This window comes from Aquarana catesbeiana, linkage group LG08, assembly GCF_042186555.1.
Source record: "Aquarana catesbeiana isolate 2022-GZ linkage group LG08, ASM4218655v1, whole genome shotgun sequence".
Classification (NCBI taxonomy): Eukaryota; Metazoa; Chordata; class Amphibia; order Anura; family Ranidae; genus Aquarana; species Aquarana catesbeiana.
The window spans coordinates 102,533,919-102,550,127 of record NC_133331.1 but is presented as its reverse complement, the minus strand read 5'-3'; positions in this window follow the sequence as shown (position 1 = coordinate 102,550,127).

Sequence of the window (16,209 nt, the reverse complement as noted above, 5' to 3'; positions counted from 1 at the left end):
ATGCAGTAAGGAGGTGCTTCTCTAATATTTTGTCTCCAGATGCAACACGGTACCTCAGCAATTCCCGAAAGTTGCCTTCATTCACCTCCGGGGTGGAGTCATCCATTAAAGCACCATCATCTCGGTGGCCACGCAGAGGTATATTTTGTTTACCCAAAAATATAATTGACTCAACGATAGGACGAATTCGCTCTCGGTTCTCTTTCACTTTCTGAAGACGATGCAAGTTTATTTGATTAACAATTTCATTTTCCGGTGCATGGTAGGTTTTTAAAAATGCATTTCCTTCAAATACACTCTCCTTATGATAAACAAGCCTTGCATGGACTTCCAAATCTCCATCCTTGCCCTTAAGCTTTTTAAAATTAGTAAGGGGCTCCATTACCAATTTTCCAAGGGCCATGCCTTTGTTATGACCACCTTTCGGATGTTGCGCAAACAATGCACAGTACTTGCAAAACAATCCCTTTTTGGCAGGTGAATACAAGAGCCAAGGAAAACTGTCAATATGTTGTTTTGACATGTATCTCTTTATTTTCTGAGTTTCCCCATTCTTGGAAGTCATGTTCTGAACAGAGAAAGGTAATTCATGTCCAGGAGGAGGTTGCCATGGATTTTCCAATAGCAAGCATTTGGTGTAATCATCTATTTTTTTCCAAGATGTGTGCCAATGTCATTAATTAGGATACTGCTGGTTTGAGGTGGGGTATCAACAGACAGTGGCGACACATTACGATCTGTTTAACCAGATATTGGCTCTACAAATGTACCAGAACAGGATGGGAGGGTAGTGTCAACTTCCATACTTGAAGTGCTTTCTACTATTGGCTTTTCTCCTGATTACTTTTTTGCACTGATACTGAAGAAAGAATCTATAGTCCTGCAGTTCACTCTTTTCTGACTCATTTTGCTGTTTCTATAATTAAAGTACAAAAGTGCACACTAAATAAAGTAATTGGCTTTATAGAACAGCACTGCACACACATTGTTGACATGTACATGTACCATAACTGAACCGACCCCCTGTTTAAATATTGCAAGAATAAATTGCAGATGTGATACAGGAGATGGTCAGAGACTGCAGACATGATACAAGAGATGACCATAGACTGCAGACATGATACAAGAGATGATCAGAGACTGCAGACATGATACATGAGCTGATCAGAGACTGCAGACGTGATACAGGAGATGATCAGAGACTGCAGACATGAATAAAGAGATGATCAGAGACTGCAGACATGATACAGGAGATGATCAGAGACTGCAGACATGATACAAGAGATGACCATAGACTGCAGACATGATACAAGAGATGATCAGAGACTGCAGACATGATACAAGAGATGACCATAGACTGCAGACATGATACAAGAGATGATCAGAGACTGCAGACATGATACAAGAGATGATCAGAGACTGCAGACATGATACAAGAGATGATCAGAGACTGCAGACATGATACAAGAGATGGCCATAGACTGCAGACATGATACAAGAGATGATCAGAGACTGCAGACATGATACATGAGCTGATCAGAGACTGCAGACGTGACACAGGAGATGATCAGAGACTGCAGACATGAATAAAGAGATGATCAGAGATTGCAGACATGATACAGGAGTTGATCAGAGACTGCAGACATGATACATGAGTTGATCAGAACTGCAGACGTGATACAGGAGATGGTCAGAGACTGCAGACATGATACAAGAGATGACCATAGACTGCAGACATGATACAAGAGATGATCAGAGACTGCAGACATGATACATGAGCTGATCAGAGACTGCAGACGTGATACAGGAGATGATCAGAGACTGCAGACATGAATAAAGAGATGATCAGAGACTGCAGACATGATACAAGAGATGATCAGAGACTGCAGACATGATACAAGAGATGACCATAGACTGCAGACATGATACAAGAGATGATCAGAGACTGCAGACATGATACAAGAGATGACCATAGACTGCAGACATGATACAAGAGATGATCAGAGACTGCAGACATGATACAAGAGATGATCAGAGACTGCAGACATGATACAAGAGATGGCCATAGACTGCAGACATGATACAAGAGATGATCAGAGACTGCAGACATGATACATGAGCTGATCAGAGACTGCAGACGTGACACAGGAGATGATCAGAGACTGCAGACATGAATAAAGAGATGATCAGAGATTGCAGACATGATACAGGAGTTGATCAGAGACTGCAGACATGATACATGAGTTGATCAGAACTGCAGACGTGATACAGGAGATGGTCAGAGACTGCAGACATGATACAAGAGATGACCATAGACTGCAGACATGATACAAGAGATGATCAGAGACTGCAGACATGATACATGAGCTGATCAGAGACTGCAGACGTGATACAGGAGATGATCAGAGACTGCAGACATGAATAAAGAGATGATCAGAGACTGCAGGCATGATACAGGAGATGATCAGAGACTGCAGGCATGATACAAGAGATGACCATAGACTGCAGACATGATACAAGAGATGATCAGAGACTGCAGACATGATACAAGAGATTATCAGAGACTGCAGACATGATACAAGAGATGATCAGAGACTGCAGACATGATACAAGAGATGGCCATAGACTGCAGACATGATACAAGAGATGATCAGAGACTGCAGACATGATACAAGAGATGATCAGAGACTGCAGACATGATACATGAGCTGATCAGAGACTGCAGACGTGATACAGGAGATGATCAGAGACTGCAGACATGAATAAAGAGATGATCAGAGACTGCAGACATGATACAGGAGTTGATCAGAGACTGCAGACATGATACATGAGTTGATCAGAACTGCAGACGTGATACAGGAGATGATCAGAGACTGCAGACATGATACAAGAGATGACCATAGACTGCAGACATGATACAAGAGATGATCAGAGATTGAAGACATGATACAAGAGATGATCAGAGACTGCAGACATGATACAAGAGATGACCATAGACTGCAGACATGATACAAGAGATGATCAGAGACTGCAGACATGATACAAGAGATGATCAGAGACTGCAGACATGATACAAGAGATGACCATAGACTGCAGACATGATACAAGAGATGACCATAGACTGCAGACATGATACAAGAGATGATCAGAGACTGCAGACATGATACAAGAGATGATCAGAGACTGCAGACATGATACAAGAGATGATCAGAGACTGCAGACATGATACAAGAGATGGCCATAGACTGCAGGCATGATACAAGAGATGATCAGAGACTGCAGACATGATACAAGAGATGATCAGAGACTGCAGACATGATACATGAGCTGATCAGAGACTGCAGACGTGATACAGGAGATGATCAGAGACTGCAGACATGAATAAAGAGATGATCAGAGACTGCAGACATGATACAAGAGATGATCAGAGACTTCAGACATGATACAAGAGAAGGTCAGACACTGCAGAAATGATACAAGAAATCAATGCATCAATGCAGCCTCACCAGTGCCCATTAAATACAGCCTTGTCAGTGCCCAACAGCAATAAAAAAAAAATTGTCAGGATGAATGATCAAGTCAGTTTTTCAGGAGGACCTGACTGGAAAGGTCAATGCATTCCTATAGACAGGTAGGTGTAAATGGTCCATTTATACCTGCCTACCTCCTCTCCGATTTGCTCTAAAAAAATGGAAGGGGATCTGTCCTCTTCTGTGTAGGCAAACCGGATCAGAAGTAGTTGGGTGTAAACAGACAGCGGAGTCCGTTTACACCCAGTCGCTCATAGAGTAGAGCAGGCTCATTCTGTGTTTGCTCTTCAGAAACTTGGCGGATACAGATGTGTCATCTGCCCGCTCTGGTCCAATCAACAGGGGATGTGTCAGCCAATCCCCTGCTGATTGAAACAGAATCCGCCCTGTGTGAAAGGGGCCTAAGGTTCTTCCTAAAATAACAGCAACTTTGGTTACATTGTTTTCCTTATAAACTCACCTGTTCTGTTTCCTTTAAACTTTTGTACCATGAAATACCACAAATATTGCACAGAAACACTGAAAAGTTTTGTTCAATTGCCATGTCAGTGTTTAAAATTCAGTGTTAGATTTATTGATGTAGCCTCCCTGACGGTATTCCCGAGTGTGGCTCGGGGTTAAATTTCAGCACCATTAGCGGTAACCCCGAGCCACACTCGGGATTACATCTCAGGATCCTGGTGCAGGTTACTTACCTTGTCCCCAGGATCCTGCGATGTCCCCCTGTGCTGTCTGCGACTCCGTCCTCTGCCCGAAGCCTCTCTGTGCCGGGCTCCGTTCCCTGCGAGCGCCGTGACTTACAGATTACAGTACTATATGAAATCATTTCACTTCCCTTTTGTCCCCAGTGCCCTACATGCAGTTTTATATTATATATACTTTCTGCCTGGAAACTTGAGATTGTCCATAGCAACCAAAAAGTGTCCCTTTACGTTAAAAGTGGCTTTAGACCAGCTAGAAAACAGAGATAGTAAATTAGAACACTTGCAGAATTGTACAGTACCACTTTGAGATGCAAAAATTTGAAATAATCATACCGCCAGGGAGGTTAACAAATGTTTCAAAAATGTAAATATAAAAATAAATTCAGGTGGCCAGATTAAAGCACTGTTTGCTCTTCTGCAGCTCCGCATTTAAATCAATATCCTGCATTATAATTTGATTAACCACTTGCTGACCAGCTGCAGTTCATATACTGCAGCAGGTCGGCTCTATTGCACACAACTACATACCTGTAGGCCATTTCGTGCAATAGCCAGCAAAGGCGAGCATGCTGATTAGCCAGAGGGGGAGCCAATCAGCGGGTCTCGCGGAAGCGAAAAATATGTAGAAGAATACGTATCAGCTTAAACTATGGAAAACATTTTTTTATAGCAAAAAGCAAAAAATATTGTTTTTTTTTTTTTCAAAATTGTTGCTCTTTTTCGGCTTATATCGCAAAAACCGCAGAGGTGATCAAATACCAGCAAAAGAAAGCTCTATTTGTGGGAAAAAAGGACATCAATTTTATTTGGGTACAACGTCGCACGACCGCGCAATTGTCAGCCAGTCAACGTAACGCAGCGCAGTATCACAAGAAATGGCCTGGTCATAAGGAGGGGTAAAACTTTTCGGAGCTGAAGGGGAGTTGATAAAGATCAAGATCAAGATCAAGATCAAGATTAAGGGTTAAGATCAAGACTAAAAGGGCATTTTTTGTTTCATACATAATGCATGGCACAGTGGCACACATGTATTTTGCGATTTGAAACATGACATTCATACATTCTTTTACTCACGTTTAGTCAATTGGTGCTCTGGTGAGGGTAGGGGTTCCCATGCAGGATTTCGGAGCAATGGAGTGGAGAATCAATGGAGATGGATCGGATGGATCCAGTAATCTTCTCTCAATAAGTTGTCTTTGTGTATTTCACTGCGCTCTGCACTGCAGACTGCCCAAGGTGCCAGGTGGAGAAGATGGAGGAGGTGGGTGGAGCCAACAATAACTCATGGGCGGTGGTGGCCTGTACTTTAGTGTGGACAACATGGAGGGAGGAGGGTGCCGGTGGGTGGGGCCAACACAGTCAGGGGCGGAAAAAGCCCTGCCGCCACTGACTGTGGACGGGCTGGCAGCCTGGCTGGACATGTGTGCACTCAGTTAGTTACTGTATAGGGGCGGAAGAACGGAAGTTAACACAGTGAGTCTCAGTCTGCCTATTACTCCAGCCTCCAGCATGAGCATCTCCTGTCCAGGCTGTCACACTGTCTCTGAGAGACTCGAGTCCGACCTTCGACGTGACGGTGACTCACTCACTGTGACTGACGTCACTTGTTGCTAACGCCTGGGCCACCTGGCGTCTAGCAACGAGTGCAGGGAAGAGGTTCCACCCACCTCCTCCTGGTATCCTTCCTTGTCAGTGTGAGTGACCGCCGCTGCCCGTACTACACACATAGACGCAAGTCTCTCTCTCTGCGCCACTGATCGGCTCATGTGAGAGAGAGACTCGGGCCGACAGCGTCAGGAGACAATGACATATCAGACAGTGCTATTATTTCGGGGGGGGGGGGGGGGGCAATTGCCCTGTTGCCCCCCCATGGATCCGCCCCTGAACCCGACTGAAATCAATGGGAGGCAAATCTGTCAAATCTGTCAAATTAAAAATGCCCAAGGGTTAGTAAAAAAATATATATTTTTTTCTTTGTAAATGTAATTTTTGCTGTAGCACATCTTAAAGCAAGCATGAAAAATGTAGGGTCCCCCCCGAAATACATATCAGACCCTTTGAGTCAACAACACCTTGTCCCCATCTTGCTCAGGATAAGGGGCTGCATCCCCACAATACTGACTACTAGTGGTGAGGGTCTTCAGGCAGGAGGGTTTATCAGAATCTGGAAACCCCCTTTACGTTTGAAAAGTTCTTTAAAAAAATAAAAATGCTCATTCGACTCGCCGAAAAAAAAAAAACAGATGACCCGGTGCACATGACTGATCCTGATGGTACACATAGCCAAATGACAGCTCCCCGAGCTATATAAGGGAAGAGTTGGGGATAGTGGTGACATCCAGTGGCCATACAATATTTGGGCAGTGATGTAACTGCTATCCCTGCCCCTTTGAAGTGATTCCCCATGAAGTCAGTGGTTCCTTCGGAAGCCTTGGGTGCAAGCACCCACAGATTTGGTTCAGACCAAATCATCAGTTCATCTCTATTTCTTAAAAATAAATCAGATTAGAGCTTATTTGTTTTCTATTTCTATCAAATATCAAGGTAGACATTTACTGGTTGAGTGTTCAACTAACATGAATTTGTATGCATAGCTTTATTGCGTTATTCATCAAAGTCAAACAAAACCAATAGCTACAGAACTCTTAAACAGTCTTTCCAATCTAAATTGATTATTCCACTTTTGGTAAACACTGGATAACTTAACCACAGGACAGTAGCTTCTACAACAGCCCCACTTGCAATATGTGTTTTAGTGATTGGCACTTTAGGTAGTTTAGGGGTAGTGTGATGTTCAACCTAGTGTTGAAAATGATGCTGCCCTCTACTGTTTGCTGCTGTTATCACAGTGTTAAGTGTAATTATGTGTTAGCACTTCATGACTGGGATGCTGGCTTTAAAAACCTAGAAGAAGGAAGTGGAGAGAGAGAGAAAGTCTCAGCCATACAGTATGTCCTGTCCATGCCTCTAAAACCGGTCCAGAAGGGACTATTATGCAAGTATTTCCATGTTCTAGTCATTTAAATGCAGCTGCCCATAGCTTCTTGAGTGTGTATCTGAATCCTTGTGACAGACAGAGAATCTCTGTCCTATTGTTATTATGTCACATTAATAGTGTCAGATAGCTACTAGGTCTGTGCTACTGTATGTATGTATGTAGTAGTCACCTACTAGTCAGTTTTTTATACAGCTCTTGTTATTTTATTTAACCCTGGTCTGGGATTCTATAGCTAGTTTTAGCTTATAACTTAATAATCAGCATAGGCTAGAGCTAGGTTAGGCATTCAACAGCCACGTCTGCTAGTAAAGTGAGAAGCTGTGTTCCAGGCAGGGGCGGATCCAGGGGGGGGGCAACGGGGCAATTGCCACCCCCGAGAAATTTGTTGCCGGCCGGGTGACATAACGGGCGGCTCCGCTAGCGGGTGACACAGCGGGCGGCTCCGCCGGCGGGTGACATAGCCGGCGGCTCTGCCGGCGGGTGACATAGCCGGCGGCTCCGCCGGCGGGTGACATAGCCGGCGGCTCCGCCGGCGGGTGACATAGCCGGCGGCTCCTCGGGCAGGTAACATAGCCGGCGGACCAGGTGGTGCGGTTTGTGAGCGGGCGGCGCGATTTGTGGGCGGGCCGGGCTGCCAGGTGACTCAGTGTTTTGGAAGCTGGCCAATCAGTTAGCCAGGGGCAGGGGAGCAGAGAGATGAGATCATCTCTCTCCGCCAGCCCTGCATCCCTGCAGTAACTTCCGCCCTCAGTGGGCAGGCAGCAGAGAGATTACATTATCTCTCTGCTGCCTGACTCAGTCTGGGAGTCTGGGACACAGCAAGAGACAACCAAAACACCACCTCAACAGGCAAGTGACAATCCACAAGATGTGGCAGGTGACGTGGCAAGTTACAATCCGCAATATGTGGCAGGTGACGTGGCAAGTGACAATCCGCAATGTGTGGCAGGTGACGTGGCAAGTCGCAATCCGCAAGGTGTGGCAGGTGACGTGGCAAGTGGCAATCCGCAAGGTGTGGCAGGTGACGTGGCAAGTGACAATTCACAAGGTGTGGCAGGTGACGTGTCAATCCGCAAGGTGTGGCAGGTGACGTGGCAAGTGACAATTCACAAGGTGTGGCAGGTGACGTGGCAATCCGCAAGGTGTGGCAGGTGACGTGGCAAGTGACAATTCACAAGGTGTGGCAGGTGACGAGGCAATCCGCAAGGTGTGGCAGGCGATGTGGCAAGTGACAATCTGCATCTGGTGGCAGGCAAGTGACAATCCACAAGGTGTGGCAGGTGATGTGGCAAGTGACAATCTGCATCTGGTGGCAGGCAAGTGACAATCCACAAGGTGTGGCAGGCGATGTGGCAAGTGACAATCTGCATCTGGTGGCAGGCAAGTGACAATCCACAAGGTGTGGCAGGGGATGTGGCAAGTGACAATCTGCATCTGGTGGCAGGCAAGTGACAATCCGCAACGTGGGGCAAGTGACGTGGCAAGTGACACACTCAGGGCTCCCACTGATTCTGCATTATGGTGAGTTGAACTATTTCATTTTATATTACAATGTAATAATAGAAATAATGCGCTTCAATCATCCTAACGCTGTAACAACCATTGTGCTGGGATGATTGAAGCGCCAACACCAGCCGTTTCCCCGATAAATTGCCCAGAAAAAAAACGGATTTTCTGGCAGTGCCCCTCCCGAGACAAGACTCTGGATCCGCCCATGGTTCCAGGATGGTTAGTTAATGATTGGAGAGTCTCCCCATCTTCAGGTCTCTAATATCAAGACGAAAACTGCATCATGATCATCCTGCAAATGGACTTTGCTACAACATTAATCTGGAGGTATCTCTTTTAATAACTATACTGTATATACCTGGGTATATGTACACAATTCCACCAGGACTCTTTTTGGGCCATTTGCTGATAATACAGTACCTGTTTGTACATTGGATGTATATACTATTATTAATCTTTTTTTTATATAAAGCTTGTATTATTTCCATTCAGGTGTGCATGTATATACTTATGGTTAATTGAATATACTGGTTGCAATAGGTGTAACTCCTGCGCAATCAATCAAGTGTTAAGCAATGGTGGAAAAGGTGGCTGCTAACATCTAGTAGTGTTCCCACACTATATAAATAATAGGTGATATTGCGATGTTGCACTACCTACCATGCACAAATAATAATGATAATAAAATACCCCGAATAATACCATTATTAAACCAATAAACTAAATAAAATATACCAACCAATAATACCTAAACAAAAAAGCGTGATTCTATATCAATAACGTTCTGTATACACGGTTATGTGATTGTGAATGTGAGATCCAAAATAAAAAATATATATCAGTCTCTCAAGTCCTTTTATCAACAACCGGGGTTTTTTTAAATTTAATTTATTTTTCAGGTCTGGCGGTAAGGCAGGCGGTGTGAGATGGATCTACATCAGGGACATAGGCGTGCGCACGGGGTGTGCCGGGTGTGCCTGGGCACACCCTAATGTGTGTCCGGAGATCTGCTGTAAGATGCTGCAAGAGACTGTATAGGGAGCTGCCTGTGAGACAGTTTCCAATTGAGCAGTCAGGGAGGCATGTAAGAGCCCTTAGTGCTTTAAACTGTAATGTAATGTCACTGCTTGCAGATAGGAGCTGTCAGAACTCGGGGCAAAAGTGTCGGGGGTGGGCGGGACCAAACAGCTAGCTTATCAAACACGCTCATGTCGAGGGCTGGGCGGGCCACTCTGTGTATGTGGCTCTGCCCCCTTTCTATCAGCTATTAAACACCAGCCAATGATTGGGTGCTTAAGAAAGAGGGCGGAGCCATATACACGGAGCAGCCCGCCCAGCCCCTATTCCGTTGGCATGTGTTTGATAGGCTAGATGTTCAGTCCCACCCACCCCCAACATCAGCTCCGAGTTCTGACAGCTCCTCTCTGCAAGCAGTGACATTACATTACAGTTTCACGCACTGAGCGGCTCTTGCATGCCTAGCTGACTGCTCAGTGGGAAACTTCCCCTCTTCTAGATCAGTGCCTATCAATGCCACCTATCATTGCCAACCAATGCCACCTATCAGTGCCCATCAATGCCAAATGTCAGTGTCCACCAGTATCACCTGTCAGTGCCAATCATTGCTCATCAGTGCCACCTGTCAGTGCCAATCGGTGCCCACCAGTGCCACCTGTCAGTGCCCATCAGTGCCACCTGTCAGTGCCCATCAGTTCCACATGTCAGTGCTAACCAATGCCACCTATCAGAGACAATCCGTGCCACCTGTCAGTGCCAATCAGTGCTGCCAGTCAGTGCCAACCAATGCCACCTATCAGTGCCAATCAGTGCCCAACAGTGCTTCCATTCAGTGCCACCACCTATCAGTGCTGCCTATCAGTGTCCATCTGTGCTGTCCATCAGTGCCTATCAGTACCCATCAGTTTGGCCTATCAGTGCCCATCAGTGCTGCCAATGAGTGCCTATCAGTGCCACCTATCAGTGCCAACCAATGCCATAAATCAGTGCCCACCTGTGCTGCCAATCAGTGCAGCCTATTAGTGCCAACCAATGCCACCTATCAGTGCCAATCAGTGCTTCCAATCAGTGACACCTATCAGTGTTGCCTATCAGTGCTGCCAATCAGTGTTGCCTAGCAGTGCCATCTATCAGTGACAATCAGTGCTCATCAGTACTGCCTATCGGTGCAGCCTATCAGTGCCCATCATTGCTGCCTATCAATGCCCATCAGTGCTGCATATCAGTGCCGCCCATCAGTGCTGCCTATCAGTGCCAATCAGTGCTGCCAATTAGTGCCAATCAGTGCCACCTATCAGTGCCACCATGCAGTGCCTATCAGTGCTGCCAACCAGTACCACCTATCAATGCCAAATGTCAGTGTCCACCAGTATCACCTGTCAGTGCCAATCATTGCTCATCAGTGCCACCTGTCAGTGCCAATCGGTGCCCACCAGTGCCACCTGTCAGTGCCCATCAGTGCCACCTGTCAGTGCCCATCAGTTCCACATGTCAGTGCTAACCAATGCCACCTATCAGAGACAATCCGTGCCACCTGTCAGTGCCAATCAGTGCTGCCAGTCAGTGCCAACCAATGCCACCTATCAGTGCCAATCAGTGCCCAACAGTGCTTCCATTCAGTGCCACCACCTATCAGTGCTGCCTATCAGTGTCCATCTGTGCTGTCCATCAGTGCCTATCAGTACCCATCAGTTTGGCCTATCAGTGCCCATCAGTGCTGCCAATGAGTGCCTATCAGTGCCACCTATCAGTGCCAACCAATGCCATAAATCAGTGCCCACCTGTGCTGCCAATCAGTGCAGCCTATTAGTGCCAACCAATGCCACCTATCAGTGCCAATCAGTGCTTCCAATCAGTGACACCTATCAGTGTTGCCTATCAGTGCTGCCAATCAGTGTTGCCTAGCAGTGCCATCTATCAGTGACAATCAGTGCTCATCAGTACTGCCTATCGGTGCAGCCTATCAGTGCCCATCATTGCTGCCTATCAATGCCCATCAGTGCTGCATATCAGTGCCGCCCATCAGTGCTGCCTATCAGTGCCAATCAGTGCTGCCAATTAGTGCCAATCAGTGCCACCTATCAGTGCCACCATGCAGTGCCTATCAGTGCTGCCAACCAGTACCACCTATCAGTGCCCATCAGTGCTGCCTATCAGTGCCCATGAGTGCTGCCAATCAGTGTCACCTATCAGTGCTGCCTATCAGTGCCTATGAGTGCTGACGATCAGTGCTTCCAATCAGTGCCCATCAGTGCACTGAGTGCAGGGATGAGCATTTGAACTCAGCAGCTAGGCACATTGTGTATGGGGGCCGGCCTGGTGGGGCACAACTGAAATCCGTCTGTTTATTAATGCCACATGCCGATCTTTGGTATGATACGTAATCACCACACTACTATTTACAATAAACTACTGGAGGTAAATTAAAAAAGTGTCAGTAAAAGGCCTGCCACTAACCACTATTATGTGTTCCCACACCACAAAAAAAAAAAGTGCAGCGCTAACTTACTAATCAATAACTTAACAATAATTGTGGAATCCTCTAATCTGTATGGAAATCTCAATAAACGTTAATATTACCACAATACCGGTGATATGTAACGTCACATATAATAAACATCAAACTGAAAAAATAAATAAAAAATTAAACTTAGCAGGGATGGGGGAAACCCCTCTTATAGATATTTGCGATACAGATTAACTACAAGTGCAATAATTCCAGACAATAAGATAATAAGACATCATTTTTTTTAAACTTAGCAGGGATGGTGGAAACCCCTCTACAGATAATTGCTATACAAATTAACTTCAAGTGCAACAACTTTTTAGTTGGGAGGTTCACACCATTATAGCACTTTGGAATTTTTATTGTTTAGATTGTTACACCTAATTTTATATGGTTTAGTTACTATTATGATGTGAATTTTTGCACTTGAAGTTAATTTTCCACCACCCTTGCTCTTCCATGTCTTTATGGACCTTGCTTTGTGCACTGGTGCACAGTCATGTTGGAACAGGAAGGGGTCATCCCCAAACTGTTCCCACAAAGTTGAGAGCATAAAATTATCCAAAATGTCATGGTATGCTGTCTTAAGAGTTCCCTTCACTGGAACTAAAGGGCCAAGCCCAACCCCTGAAAAACAATCCCACACCATAATCCCCCCTCTACCAAATGATTTGGACCAGTGCAAAAAGCAAGTTCCATAAAGAGATGGATGAGCACGTTTGGGGTGGAGGAACTTGACTGGCCTTCACATTAAAGTGGAGACTGCGAGCCAGGCCTTCTCATCCAACATCTGTGCCTGGCCTCACAAATGCTCTTCTGGAAGAATGGTCAAACATTCCCATAGACACACTCCTAAACCTCGTGGACAGTCTTCCCAGAAGAGTTGAAGCTGTTATAGCTGCAAAGGGTGTGCCAACTCAATATATATATATATATATATATATATATATATATATATATATATATATATTACATACGCATGTGTGTTTGAGCTTTGAGGTGCACACCCTAATGCAATAGGCTGCGCACGCCCATGATCGGGGACATCGTTTTTTTATTTTTTAAAGAATTGTCAAAAACTGATGTACTGTCTTTATTCACTTTGTACACTTTTTTCACTTTTTTGTGAATGGGTAGGGCTACAATGTACCCCATACTCATTCACATAGGGGGGCAGGATCTGGGGGCCCCAGGGTTGTGGGGAAGAGGCCCTTGTCCCCATCAACATGGGGGCAAGGTGCTTTGGAGTGCAGGGGGGGCAGAGGGTTGAGGGCATGTGGCCTGGTATGGTTCAGGAGGGGGGCGTGCTCGCCCACCCCCCCTCAATTTTTCTGACCTGCCAGGCTGCATACTCAGATAATGGTCTGGTATGGATTTTGAGGGGGACCCCACTCTGTTTTTTCGGAAATTTTCTATTGCTGGCATTCTTTTTTTTTACATTTCAGCTGTCAGTGGGGAAGCCCGCTGACAGCTTATGAGTCATCAGTTGTTAAGGATGAGGCGGCCGGCTTCCCAACTTAACAAACAGCTATTCCTCACACAGAATTCGAATCGTTGATCATTTTTCGACCGATCCGAATTTGAATTGTTCCGAAAAATTGGAATTTGTTAGAAAACGAGTAAAACAAAACTAATTTTAATGAATTTCAACTAAATTCTTTACTGATTCATATGGAGATTTGGATGTATCCAAAAATGTGTCCAAATTTGTATTCGTACTGGAACTAATTGCACATGTCTAAACATTTGTTGCAAATTCTTCAAGTCAGTGATGAAGATGGCTCAGATAACACTTCAGAGTGTGATTCACCCCAGTTTCAGGCAGACCTCTCATATGATCTTCCTGATATCCATGAGAGTGACTGGACTGTAGTTCCTGAGGCCCCTAGCTCAACAGCACTCTCTCTTCCAAGAGAGCCACTGAACCTTGAATCTCAGAGTTCGTGCCTCAGTTACTGAGCATGTCTAGTCAGGGACACAGTCCTTCTATACACCCAGTGCCATTCTTTCCTATTTCTCAAAAAACTAGTTCAGCGCTTGTATCAGAGTTGGGTAGGAGCAGTCTCCAAGTTAGTTAACATGCTTCCATTTTTGCTTCACCTGGCATGTATTGCTATTAACTTGTAGTTTTCCTCAGTAAGCCATTGTAATTGGGAGGGGACAAGGTTGTTTTTTTCATGAATTGTTTACTGTGCGTTTTGTGTTGCCTTTGACTAGACATAAGGATTTCACCAGGCAAAGTGTGTAGGCATCTGCTGCCCTCTACTGTTAGCTGTTATCACAGTGTTATGTATAATTATGTATTAGCACGTCCTGTCACTGTGAGACTAACATTAGGAAACCCCAGAAGGAGGAAGTGGAGATAGAAAGAAAGTCTCAGCCACATGTCTTGTCCATGCTGCTAAATCTAGGCCAGAAGGGACTATTTTGAAAGTATTTCTTTGTTCTAATAGTTTAACTGCAGCTGTCCATAGCTTCTTGGTTGTGTTTCTGAATCCTTGTGACAGACATAGTATCTCTGTACTGTTGTTATTATTTTACATTCATAGTGCCAGATAGCTAGGTCTTTGCTACAGTATGTATGTAGTAGTCACCTTCCAGTATATTAGAAGGTGAACCTGTTTATTACAATAGAGTTTGAATACTGGCCTGGGATTCTATAGCTGATTTAGCTTAGGGCTTGATAACCAGCATAGGTTACAGCCAGGTTAGGCATCTGACTGCCACCTCTGGTAGTTTAGGGTCCGGTTGAATGTCAGATTAAAATCTACTAGTCTAGTAGATAGGTTGACTTTGAGTTATAGTGCCACACCACAGTTATGGTTAGGCGTATATGCTGTTTAATATGTGCCAAATCTTACAGTGCACCACCAAATGTGAGTGCAATTTGTTTTTAGCTGAATAAATTATTGTTTTTATGGTTTTACGTGATGAGTCCTCCTTTCTGTTTTTTCTTATGAGTGGAGTTAACCTGAACCTGAGAGAGGGAAGAAAAGGAGATAATGTACCAGAATGCTTTTTTAACTTGTTGTAAAACATTGGTCCATCCATTTTGGTGAGTTCAGGCTGTCCAGAAGTGTGTGCATGATTGGTGAGGTGGAATTAGACCACTACTTATTTGGATTTAAAGTGGAGTGTTTTATGAACTCTGCATTGAATTCCACTTATGGACTTATGGTGAATATACACTAATTTATTAATTGCACAGGATTGATTTCACACAATTTTGCATGTATACAATATTTATATTTGTTCATTTATTAATATAAACTGCAGAGGTTTGATGTAGTATTTTCAATATTTTTTTTAGCAAAATTAGTGCTGCTTTTAGTTTATTCTCAATACCTGTTTGTACATTGAAGATTTGTACTATTAATACTCTCTACACCAATGGTTCAATTGATTATCAAGTCTTTTTTTTTTTTTAATTAAAATAATAAACATGTTATAAATATCTGCTCTGTACAATGGTATTACACAGAGTGGCCCAAACCTCCTCTTGAGGGGTTCCCTGCACACAATGCTCTTGGCTTCTCTTCTTCTCGGTGCACCCCCATAGGAAACTGGTTCCTATGGGGGCGCACCTGTAGGTTCACTCCTGAGCCAGGCTGTGTGCAACTATAGACACACACAGCGCAGTTTGGCCCAACCTTCTGCTCCCACCTCACAGGGTTTGACTGGCAGCAGCAGGAACCAATGACTCCCGCTGCTGCTTCTATTCTTTGTATGCAAGGAGGGAGGAGAGAGCCGCTACAGATGGTTATGGAACTGGATCGAGTGAGGGTTCAGGTAGGTATTTAGGAGGTGGGGGGTGATAAAAATCCTGGGATATTTTTTACCTTAATGCAGGGAATGCATTAAGGTAAAAAAATATGTAGCCTTTAGAAACCACTTTATGTTGTATACTGTACAAGGAAGGGAATCCCTTTTGTTCACAGAGGTCCT